The sequence below is a fragment of the Lupinus angustifolius genome, chromosome LG01 (genome assembly GCF_001865875.1).
Source record: "Lupinus angustifolius cultivar Tanjil chromosome LG01, LupAngTanjil_v1.0, whole genome shotgun sequence".
Lineage (NCBI taxonomy): Eukaryota > Viridiplantae > Streptophyta > Magnoliopsida > Fabales > Fabaceae > Lupinus > Lupinus angustifolius.
Window position 1 is genome coordinate 32,958,157 of NC_032009.1, and position 12,598 is coordinate 32,970,754.

Below are 12,598 nucleotides of genomic sequence, written 5' to 3' on the forward strand. Positions count from 1 at the left end.
TAGGATAGGGCCGATGTAATGATGTTCTTGGTGCGAAGGTTGAACTGGACCTTCTTGCGCTCCTCATCGGTCCATAAGCTTTTTGGCTTTTCTTTCGGTTCGCGATCCACTAAGTGAAGTGGGGCGAAGGGGCCACTGATTACGGATTCCCAAATATCCGAATCAATAGCCTCAATGAATATTTTCATTCAGACTTTCCAATAGGTGTAACCATCGCCATTGAATACGGGATGACGGTTAATGGATGCGCCATCACCGCCAAAGGGGTTGGTGGAAACCATTTTAATTCCCTTCGGATCACGCGGATGTGATTGAGCTAGCACGTCGTACTAGCTCTGATACCACTTGTTAGGTATCAGTGGTCTAGGAACATGTAGAAGGGGGGTTGAATAGGTGTAGCGGTTAACAAACACCGCTTCTTGAACCAAAACCCAACTACTGGAAAACAGTCTAGTTAATCGATTAACAGCAGAGTTTAATCGATTAACTATTGCACATAACAGAATGATCAGACATGCAATTTGCATAGTAATTAAAACAAAATTGAACAGATATAATACATATATTTTTACTCACAATTAAGAAGTATATGGCAGTAAACAAATATCAAACTTTTCAATTTATAATGGCAAGAAACATAAAGAAGATAAAGAGAGAAAGAACAGTACAAAAAGGGTTCTTATCCTGGTTCATTTGCGATCCACTGCAAACTACATCCAGGCCTCCCCTTCTGGATCAGAGAGATTTTCTTTCTTCACAATATTGAAAAATGGATACAAATATCAATTCAATTACAAGCACATAGGACGCTCCCATCTTGAAATCTAGGATCTCTAAATCCTTGGTTTGACTCTACCCTTCGCCTTTGAGAAAACCTTTCTCACGAAATAGCCCCAGCCAAGATTCTTATCCTCAAATCAAGACCTCCTAACCTTGGTGAAGAATATCAATCTCTGTGGTGATCTCACACCAAGAGACAAATCCACACTACACAAAAACACGTTAAACAACAAAGTACACTAAGCACAATAATGCTTAAAATATGACAAGATAAAGACTCAAAGGTTAACCCTTTTATTAACCCCTTAAGCCATCAAGATTCAAATGAGTTAATCAATATGAGTATACAAATAATTTCTCTCTAACAAAATCTAATGCATGAGCATGTGAGCAATATAAGAGTGGATACAAAATTATGCAAAAACAGTAAGCATATAACAACAATTAAACCAGCATAATCTCTCTTCTCATGCATGCATCTCTCTTGCAAAATACAGTAAAACACATATGCAAAATGCTCTCTAAACAACCCTATACAATATAATGCAACGCTCTGGGTTTCTGAATAATGTCTTGTATTTATAGCATAGAGAATAGGCGGTTACATTCGTTGCAAAAACAGTTAAACAGTTAAAAACAGATTTCAGTTATGACACATAACAGACTAGTTAATCGATTAAGGCTTCTCTTTAATCGATTAACGGGGCAACATAATGACACAGAATTCAGTTGAAACAGAAAACACATATGTAAAAGAAAGGCAGTTGAGTTAATCGATTAAGTTACCACGTTAATCGATTAATTGGAACATTTATGCATATGTTTCAAATGGTGAACTTCTCATATGTTAATAAAATAATAATAATCATAAAGTCATATATTTTAATAAAGAGTACCGCTTAAGGTGAGCGGATAGGGTGTTAATACCTTCCCTACCTCGTAACCGACTCCCAAACCTGAATATCAAAAATCCAAAAGCCCAAGGTAATTGGACTTATAAGATTTTTCTACATTTTTAACTATAAAATGTAGTGGCGACTTTGAGCTAAGTCGTGCAGCCGAAAATCGAGGCGTCACAATCGGTTATTCATTCTCCTTGTGATTTATGTTTTATTTTTCTACTCATATCATTCATGATCCATTATCAAGTGAACTTTTTTAATCTTTACATTCAGATCAAGATCGTCTAAAACTTGAGAAGTTTATCGATGCTTTCTAGTAATACTCATGAATACTTGAACTTGAAGGGATGGAGTTTATGAATATTCTCACTTTCAGGTCAAGTTTGCTGATCTTACCGTTTGAACCTATAAAATTGTACAATGTTTAGAATGGGATCCTAGTGTTTCATTCTCATATAATTTTATAAAACCAAATGAGAATGATGACTTTATGGATGGAGCTTATCTATACTGTGAAGCATGGATGCAGATACGTGTATTAGATATGATACATATTCGATATGTCAAAGCACATTTTTTCTAAAATACAAGATACGATATATTCAGGGATACGTGTATAAAATAGTAAAAAATACATAAAATATAATGAAATTATAAGTGTAAATCAAAATATCTAAAGTAGAAATATAATGAAAATTGTAAATCATTGTCCTTCACAATTCCAAATACCAAAACTAGAAAATATAATAGAATAATTCATAAAATAGATAAAACGTATCCTATCTTATCATATTTCTTGTTGAAAATATATTAAAGACATATCTTCATCTTTACTTTTCTTATTTTTTATTTTTGGATACTCTAGGAATATGTATCCTTCACAAATTTGAGCGTATTCGTGTCGGATACGTATTCGACACCAACATGTGAGGGTGTTCAAGGTATCTGTGCTTCAGATATGGGATAATTGATTTGAATCTTGTTGCAGACATGATTGATCCAACCATGCCTCCTAATCCTACAAAGGCTACCTTGTATCTTCATACTGTATCATTTTATGGCAGTGAGTGTTCATGCCCCCAATATAACTGCTATGAGAAATTTCTTAATTTTTTTGGGGTACAAAATAGGACTTCTACATTTACATTAGTGGAACATTTGTATTACTACTTGTCTGTTTGATCAAATATATGGTATGTTCTGGTAATAAACGGTGTCGATATTAGATATTTATAAATCATATGCATTGGATTCTTTTGGGTTTTCATTTCCCATGACTTGAATATTCTTATAATCTTATGTGTTCATCTACATTACTGTTTTTCACGTTTTTCATTTGATCAGGTGCGTACTATTATTTTTTAACATGTATGTTTGTGCATATTTGCATAACATTTTTGTGGTTGTTTCTTCCCCTTCATGGATGCACTATGGTCAGATTTATGAATTGTTATACCAACATTTTCACTTGTTAAATATGACTGCAACATCTTATCGGTTTATAATCTTTCGCTGGCTGTTGAAGATACGAGTTGTTAATTTTATATTGAGCATCATGTTGTTATGCAGGTTAGGGCAATCGTGCCACTAGATAGTGTTGTGCTAATACATCTTTCAGCCTCAGGTTATTACATATACCATGTATTTTAGTGGATAAATAATCAGTCTAGGTCATATTCTGCTACCTTAGTGATCACTGTTACAGGGAAGGCTGGTGATTTTACCAAATGGTTGGTCTCATCTTCTCCATTGAGCCTGATATGATAATTAACAGTAGTCTTTACTTATCCATGATATATTTTCTGGAGTCAGACTCCTCTCCAATAATGCAGATGAAAGTACTATACAAAATAAAACAAAAAATATAATAAAAAGACAATTATATCATTTTGTTGACATTTATAATAACACTTTTATCCTAAAACTATGTGTAAAAAGATTACTTCTCTCTCCCATAATAGAGAGGATCCTTACTCTCTTCTGTACTCACCTAAAGAAGGTGAAAAGTATTTGCCACTTTGCCTTGCCCAATATTGCAGAGGCATATGTTTGTTTATTATCATGTATTCAATGGTAAATGTAATTTTATAGTAAATAAAAATAATAAAATTGTTACTACCTGTTGTCTTTTGTTTGTTATCATGTGTCATTTGTCTCTCGATAAAGAATCCTAGCTGTGTTTGGTGGGTTGCACTTTTTTGTTAAGGCTAGGTCATGGTAGGTACCGTATGACTTTTCATGTGTTTTGGGAGTGACGGGCTAGTTGTTAGCTTCAACTTTATTTCAAATTAGTTTTGGGGGTGCTAATTCCGGGTGGATATTTGCTGTCCTAAAACGGTAGGTAACTTCATGTGCTACTGCTTGTGATCGGTTAGAAAAATAATTAATTATTAAAATTTTAATTTAAACATATTTTTTTAATCAATCACAAGCCGGTGACACATACTTTCTGGTACAGCATATAATCCTTCATCCGATGTGCAGTCATTCACCATTATCCACTATCATCTTCATTCTCCTCCATCCTTTCAATTTCTCTACATAATCTTTATTTTTTGAGTTTTGGTGTTATTCTGTTAGTGTTGGATTTAAGTGATTCCTTTCAATTTATGTGGGTATTGTCTTCCTTAGAACAGGTTCCAAACCCTCTTACCACTATCATGTCAACTATAATCTAACTTCCCCATTATATACATGATGAACATTTTTCATTTAATTTAGTTTTAATTCCTATGCATATTTGACATGCATCTTGGGTTAGATTTACTCAATTCGTCTTGCAATTGATTCTAGTCACTTTCCCTTGATATTGTCACGTTATCAGTCAATTCGGCGGGGCTAATGTTAGGTCGTGATCCTTAGATGGTTTTTTGTTCTCAACAGACTTCATATCTTGCAATCTCCTCTTGGCCATAGCATCCTGAAAACGCAGAGTTTGTGAATGTTCAGCTGTTAGATTTTGCATATTGACGTATTGAATAGTAGCATTGCCTTAAGTGATTTTAGTTTTAGCGTTATTGGGTTAGAAAATTTGGTGTTTATGTTAACATGTTTTTGATTAATTTTTAGTTCTCTTGTCTATTGAAGTGCCTCAATTCAATTTGAATAGTAGCATTGCCTTAAGTGACATATATTTTTCACTAACTTTTTCCTTTACTATGTCAAAATTGGTATTTAATAACCCTCATTCAATAACATTTATGTGTTTAACGCTGTTAAGTGTAAGACAGAAGAAAATTAACAGCACTTATTTAAGCAAGTGTTGTTAAAAGTGTTATCTTCAACCGCGCTTATTAGAGGAAACGTCATAAAAGACCATACTTCATATATTTAACATCACTTCTTCAATAAACATTGTTAAAAGTGTTATCTTTAACCATGCTTACAGAAGAAAGCGATGTTAAAGATGTTATTTTTAACATCGCTTATTGAAGGAAGAGTTGTTAAAGACCATACTTCATATATTAACAACACTTCTTCAATAAGCGTTGTTAAAGGTGTCATCTTTAACAGCGCTTATTGAAGAAAGCGTTGTTAAATATGTTACATCGTTTATTGAAGGAACCGATGTTAAAACTTCGTATATTTAACAACACTTCTTTAATAATCGTTGTTAAACGCTTGTTTTAATGAGCATGAATCTTTTCAAATTCAAAAACAAAACCTCACATAATAATACATATCATTCAGTTTATTATTTCTCTTACCTTTTTTCTTCTCCATAAGTTACATTTTTTTCTCTTTTGTTTTTAGTTTCTCTCTTCAAACAAGTTATCGATTTTTGGTTGTTCTCTTTTTCAAGCATAAGGTAAATCATTATGTTATTTTAACTTATTTATTTCTCTCTTCACTAATAGTATGCTATTTATTTGTTGTGAAATTATGCAGCTATGGTGAAATTATCAATTTTTTGTTTCTCTATTCAAACATAAGGTTAATCATTATCTTATTTTAGCTCATTTATTTCTCTCTTTACTAATAGTGTGATATTTATTTGTTGTGAAGTTATGCAGCTATGGTATTCTAGGTTTTTGGCTATGGTAAAAATTGGAGGAGAAAGAATGAACAATTTGCATAATATCTCATTACTCATATGTTGTTTTATAATATTGGAATCTGTTAAGGTTGACTATAGTTGAAGTCATTGGTGATTTAACAAATCTATTGTAAATATGGTGGAGTTGGACATGTTTCTGTGAAGAAGATATTTGCTCCTGACCTTAACAAGATTTTGATGAAGACACCAACATTGCCAAAACGAAGAAAAGAAATATTACTTATGAAGACGTTACTGAAATTTGAGTAACATGTTACATGAATGAGAATCAGTTATCCAAAAATATTTAAATTGGAGTAACCAATTACTCAAATTTGTACCCAATAACTCTAAGTGAATTTTAAATTCACCGTTAGACAGAGAGTTTGATTAGTTGATTACTCAAGTGAGTAACCGCTTACTCAATGTAATTTTTCAAATTGTCACGTTTGGGTAACCGATTACCCACTTGCTGTAATCGGTTAGTGAGAGTTAATACATCAGTTTTTTAGATTTGAAACTCAATGGTTTTCATCCCAAACGAAATGCCTTCATTCCAAACAATTCCTACTCTTTCATAAAGGCACAATGACTGATTGGAAAGCCTATTTAAAGGCCTTAGAACTCACAACGAAAACAACTCTTTGAACAACTCTTTCACACTTTTCTCACAATTTTCCTACACTTTTCTGAAATAGTTTTATGCATTTCTAGCAACTTAAACTCAAACTTTCAAAGCTATTTTTCTGAGTTGCTTGAAGTAAAGTGTGTCAAAGTTTTGTAAACTTAAAATAGCATTATTTACTAAGTATACAAAAGAATTGATTGGATTGCAAGTGTTATTATATTTCATACTTGTAAAGGCAATCCAAGCCATCATTCATATTCTTCATTCATTGTAATTACTTTCTTTCATGGGGTGTGAATAGAAAGAGGATGAAGTTACTTGGAAAAGTGTTTTCCAATGTGATAAGTATTAGTGAGTATGTAAGGTAATCTTGAGGTGAGATATTGTAATTACAACTCATAATATTTAGTGGAAAGTCTCTTGTGCTACAAGAGTACTGGACGTAGCCTTCGGTGGACAAGAAGGTGAACCAGTATAAAATCATTGTGTACTCTCTTCTCTCTTACCTCTTTGATTTATTCTTGTTTATTTTCTGCAATATTATCTGCTGCACTATTACTCTCCATTTTGCAGAAAAATTGATCATTATTTCTAGTCAACTAATTCATATCCCCTATGAGTTGCAATCTCAGTCTTACAGTTTGTCATGTGTTTGATAGAATGTTTGGGAGATATATTGTCTTATTTAGAAAGTATACATTTAACAACGCTTGCTTCAGTGAGCACTGTTAATTGTCTAATTTCTACAGCGCTACAAAAAACGATGTTGAAAATAACCTTATGTGCTACGCTCACATAGAAAGCGCAACAAAAGCGCTATTAAATGACAATTTTAAACGATGTTGTTTTGCTATTCTGACGTAGAGTTTGAAGCAGCACCGAATTCCATATCAAGTGGTTAGTGTAGCTTGTTGTTACTGTAGCTTGCAACAATTTTGAATGACATGAAATAATCGGTATTGACTAGTTACGACTATGTCGCTCTCTTTATAAAAACGAATGTTGGGCCGCAACTTAAGACTTACAAAGTCTTTCAACTTCCCTCCTCCAAGCAAAGTGGGACTACTGAGTTTTTCATTTCACTTCAAAATATTATTCTTTCAACAAATTCCAACAATCCTTCACTTGAAATTAAAGAAATGATTTCCGGGAATTTCTGTGGTCTCAATAAGATTGTGCATAAACAAATGTGTCATGCGACTTGAACCTTTGCAATAATGAATATGATCCAGATTTTACTAGAGTGGCTCGTAGTTTTGTACTCTATCTCCAACATCAAACCACACACAACATTTTTAAAAGTGTATTTTGTAAAGTCCGTACATTAAAGGTCATGTACGTCTATCTCAATATATTTCTCTCACTTCAAAGAAACAGCTCCACCAATTATGCTAAATGTATAGTCATTGGTTGCTTTGGAATCATCTGAAAGAGTATTCCAAACAGCATCGTTGAATTCTTCTAGGACAGCTAGAAACCTTTGGTAATGTAATCTAAGGTTCATTGTTTTCTTAAGGTATCCCATTACCCTTTCTATAGCATATCAATGCTTCATACTAGGTCTACTAGTAAACCTGCATAAGAATCCCACAATATAGGCAATATCGGGTTTAGTGCAATTAGTGGCATACCAAAGGCTACCAATGATGCTAGCATACTCAACTTGCCTTACACCTTCACTAGTGTTTGTCGCAGCCCGTTTTTCGGTTGGAAGACCAATCCTACGACTTAGGGAGAGGCGAACTCGATTTCTACCTTTTCCGATTGATTTGTAGTCGCCACTACATTTTTTGCGGTTAAAACGTAGAAAACTCTAGTTTATGCCCAATTTAGATAATATGGTCTTTGAATAGAGATTCTGAGCTCGGGAGTCGATTACGGATCGGGGAAGGTATTAGCACCTCGTCAGGCCGTATTAAAACGGCACCCTCGCTAATAACATGAACTTTTGTACCCTTAAACAATTCATTTAATAAGAATTTAACTACTAAAGCAAAATATTTTAATTTTTGTGTCTGACAAGAGTTTATCTTGCTCCTATGTATCCCTAGGTGCATTAGAGAAATCAAGACTGCGTAATTCTGGTTTGAAATTTGGTTAATTCTTATTGATTTGAAAATGGCGATATGGTATTGAAAGATTTGGTGGAGTTAATTTTGTGTATTTTGAAATATTTAGTATATATTGTTTTAATTCAATGGAATTGATAGTTTAGAGACGGTATTGGTCGTAGACCTTCTTCTCATTCTCAGGGAAGTTAGAAACAACTCGAACCATAACCTTATTATAAAAGTTACATATTTAATTAAGGTAAAAGAAGTTTTGAATATATTTTTTATATGGAATTGATAGCTTAGAGACGATGTTGGTCGTAAACATTTTTTCCACTTTCAGAGAGGTTAGAGATGACTCGAACCATGACCTTACTATAAAAATTTCGCTATTAATTTGTAATAAATTAATTTGGAATAATTTTCATATATGAAATTAAGTGATAAAACCATTTCGAAATATTTTTATATATGAAGTTAATAGGTTAGAAACGGTGTTGGTCGTACACTTTTTCCCCATTTTGGAGGAGTTAGAGACAACTTGAATTATAACTCACTATAAAAATTCTATTTTTTAATTATGTGATAAAATAATTTGGAATAATTTTTATATATTATCTCTATTGTCAAAAAATAGTGTGTTAGTAGATTTTATTTTGGCCTACACAAGTGACACTAAAACAAAACAAATAGAACACAAATATATTATAAAGAAATACTAACAATACAAAATTTAAGCAAACAAACAAAAGAAGAAGATCACGTGAGGCATAAACAAATAAACACACAAAAACTAATACATAATAGGTTTGAAAAGAAGAATCAAAAGTCATATTTAAGATTTATTTAGAAATGGGTTAGAAATGAAAACATATAAAAGAAAAAGGGAAAGGGGTTAACTTGGTGAGGTTCTCGTTGGACCCAAAAGAAGGGAATGGGGTTAATTTGATGGAAATCCCTAAAACAAATCATTTCCTGTACTCTCTTCTCCTCTCACCCCGACGGCGATAATGGGCCGGTTGTCGGCAGCTTCAAACCGGTGGAGAAGAATTACAATGGCTGGTTTATGAAGTTCTAATCCCGAAGTGTCTCTGGTTCTATATGGGTAAAGAAGAAGACAGTGGTTTATGGTGACACACTCTTCTCAGCGACGAACAAGGTATCTCCTCTCCTTTCTGTTTTGATTCTATTTCTATCCTTTTTTGGATTTTTTTCATAAACTTGTATTATCCTTATTCTCATCTTCTTTAATTAACAGAAGCAGTGAATGTAAAATATTTTTTATGTTCTCCTTTTTTAGAAGACATGGTAGTGACAAAGGGGTAGTACTAATATATGCGTAGATTTCTAAATTCTAACATAAAAAATATTTGGATTAAGCATGTATTAGAATGTTAAGTATTGCAATATCATTTTTCATCCTTTATTGTTTATCAAGCTAAACCAGAAACATAATATAATTCAAATCATCGCTATTACTAGTTCATTGCATAAAAGGAGTTTTGTTCAGGGTGCCTTGTTATGAAATCTTGACAAAATGCCTGCTGGTGCGTTTAATAAATATGTAAATATGTTAAAACATATTTCAATTTGCAACTACTTGAATAGGATGAATAGTGTACCTGAGAGTATACCTTTTTTCCTTTGCTCTTTGAGTGACAACCTTCTGTTCCTTGTTGTTTTTTCTTTGCACTTGCATGACGTTCTTTGATTTGTGATACACGTACATGTGATATTTCCTAATTTTTGATAGCTATATGTATTGTGAATATGTATTGTTTGCTTATAGTTGTGGGATGGCACTCTTTTTTCTCTCTCTAATTTTCTGGGTTGTGATGTATGTAAGTGATATGTCCTTTTTTCTCTCTTTTTCTTATGGTTGTGTATGCGTATATGTAATCTGGTCTTTGTTCTCTCTCTGATTTCCTTATGGTTGTGTGTTGTGTTTGTTCTCTTTGTGATTAAGTATGTCTTTCTGGGTGTATGCTACATGGTCCTATTTATAACTCGTTATCCCATGTAAAGACCTTTTGAGTTTCCCTCATCTTGGCTTGATTGTTGCTCTTTTGATTCAGATATCTTTATGATACTCATTAGGTTTTTTGTGTGTGCTAATTACGTCTTTGTAACTGAAAAGCTCTTGGTTTACCCATGTTATAACTCTCCTTGATATCCTGCTCCAAAAAATATGTCTAACTATATTATATGTCCCCTTGATTTCATAACTGTCCGAAAAAAATAATGTGTTGTAAATCAATGGAATATGTAATGAATTTTGGTTGACTGTTACTACTTATGCATTAGTTTGCAACCTCCAACTAACTCTTTGTCCCTTCTGAATTCATTATGTGATTGATCCGATTATGATTTGCTCATTATTCCTGAAATTTGTGCCTGTTATGAGAATATGCAACTCTGTTTTCACAAAAACCAGTCTGCTGGACTGTTCATAAGGGAGGGTACCCGTGTAACTCTTGTTCTTTAGCCATACCTACTTCAATACCAATCTCTTTTGCTTTCTGAATTCAGTTTACTGTTTGCATCTAGTTTATTTCTCTTTGGGTTTGGTTTAACATTGGATTCTTTTAATAGTAGGCTTAAGGCTTTTTGAGGACCATTATTGATCAACAATTCTGGATATTGAGTTGGATACCTCTTAGCTTTCATTATATCACTCCCTTCTCCTTGACAGACCTTTTTGCTATTATACCATGGCACATGAAATAATGCAAGCATCCCAAGTGTTTATTTCCTGTCCACTTTTGACAAGTCTTACTTTAGCCTTTGTATTGGTATGAGTACACACCATAATCTCAAATGGCATTTTCCATCTTGAATTATAGGAAACAAACTCATCCTTTAACAAAAATATCTTCTTAACTTGATGATTCCCCTATATCAGGTACAGTCCTGGCATGATCTCCCAGAACAGGATCGAACATTGGTGGTGCAAATCGCTTTCCAACTTGGGTTGATCTTCAACCTTATCCAAGAATGTCTAAATCAACTTAAGTGTCCTCCGAACATAGAAGTTTAACGAAGGATGTTCTAGATGCAAAAATATCCACCTTCAGCAATACTTTTTTATATAAGCTCACTGTACACTATCTTGTTCTTTTGGAAAATCAACCTCTTGACGTGCCTGCCCTGTAATTTCAGTCGTTTCTGACTAGGGAGCCCCATCAACCGCTAAAGATATTCATTCTTTTTCCATCATTTTTAATCCCATTCTACTGTTCATGTGATCCTCTAGAGGGAAAGTATTTGTTTGTATTAAAGGCAAAACCAGTGTCAAGTTCATGTAGCTTTCGTATTGTAAGTGAATGGTTTGTATTTGCCAACATTAAAGTTTGAACTTGAGGAGCTTAGATATACCTTTTTCAGCTTAGTTTTCTTCCAATGATTATAATTGGTGTTTGTATTGATTATGATAATATTTGTAACCAAAAAAACTTGATCAGAGATAGTTTATTCACCTTAATATTCTATTTTAATAATATTGGTCAGTGATTTACAATATTTTTTGAAGTAATAACTAATTGTCTTTTTCGTATATGTATGACCAAGTTGTGTTATATATGGAAAACTATAGCGTATGAGTTTCTGTTAACAATTTGGATTATTTTCGTGTAATATTTACTCCAATTGTATCTTTAAAATAAAATTAAATAATTTCATAAATACATATTATGTAATAACTAAAACAATCATTGTTTGAGTGTATGAATTTTAATGACGCTCATTAAAGCAAACGATATTAAATGTGTGACTTTTAACAGTGTTTATTCTAATGAGTATTGTTGATTGTCACCTTTAATAAAAATCATTTAAGCGTTGTTGAATACAAATCAACTGCGCTTACTTAAAAAAAATGTTGTTGAATATCTTAGGCAAACATACAACATCGCTTATTGAAGCAAGCATTATTGAAGTTATATCCGCCTATCAAATTTCACAGTGTTTGCTTAAAGGAGCGTTGTTGATTATCTTCCGTCTTGTATTTAAAAGTGATGTGCTAGGAAACAAACGTGAATTTTGGCGTAGTGTGACGGTCATGTCATATCTTCTGGTCGTTTGAGATGAGATTTTATTTGTGTTGTTGGGCGTCTTTGGCCATAAATAGAGACTTCTCTCATTCAGAAAAATCATATTAGTTAAGAGCATTTCCTCAACTCTTCTTTTTCCCTCTCTACCGAAACAT

General features: G+C 33.0%; 1 long non-coding RNA gene across 1 annotated transcript in view; it reads right to left on the reverse strand.

The window, feature by feature from the left end:
• Window positions 1–11,101, reverse strand: part of LOC109343125 — a 14,311-nt gene extending 3,210 nt beyond the window's left edge. Inside the window, exon 1 of the long non-coding RNA XR_002107166.1 lies at window positions 11,092–11,101. This is a non-coding gene — a long non-coding RNA (uncharacterized LOC109343125). The remainder of the gene's footprint in view (window positions 1–11,091) is intronic.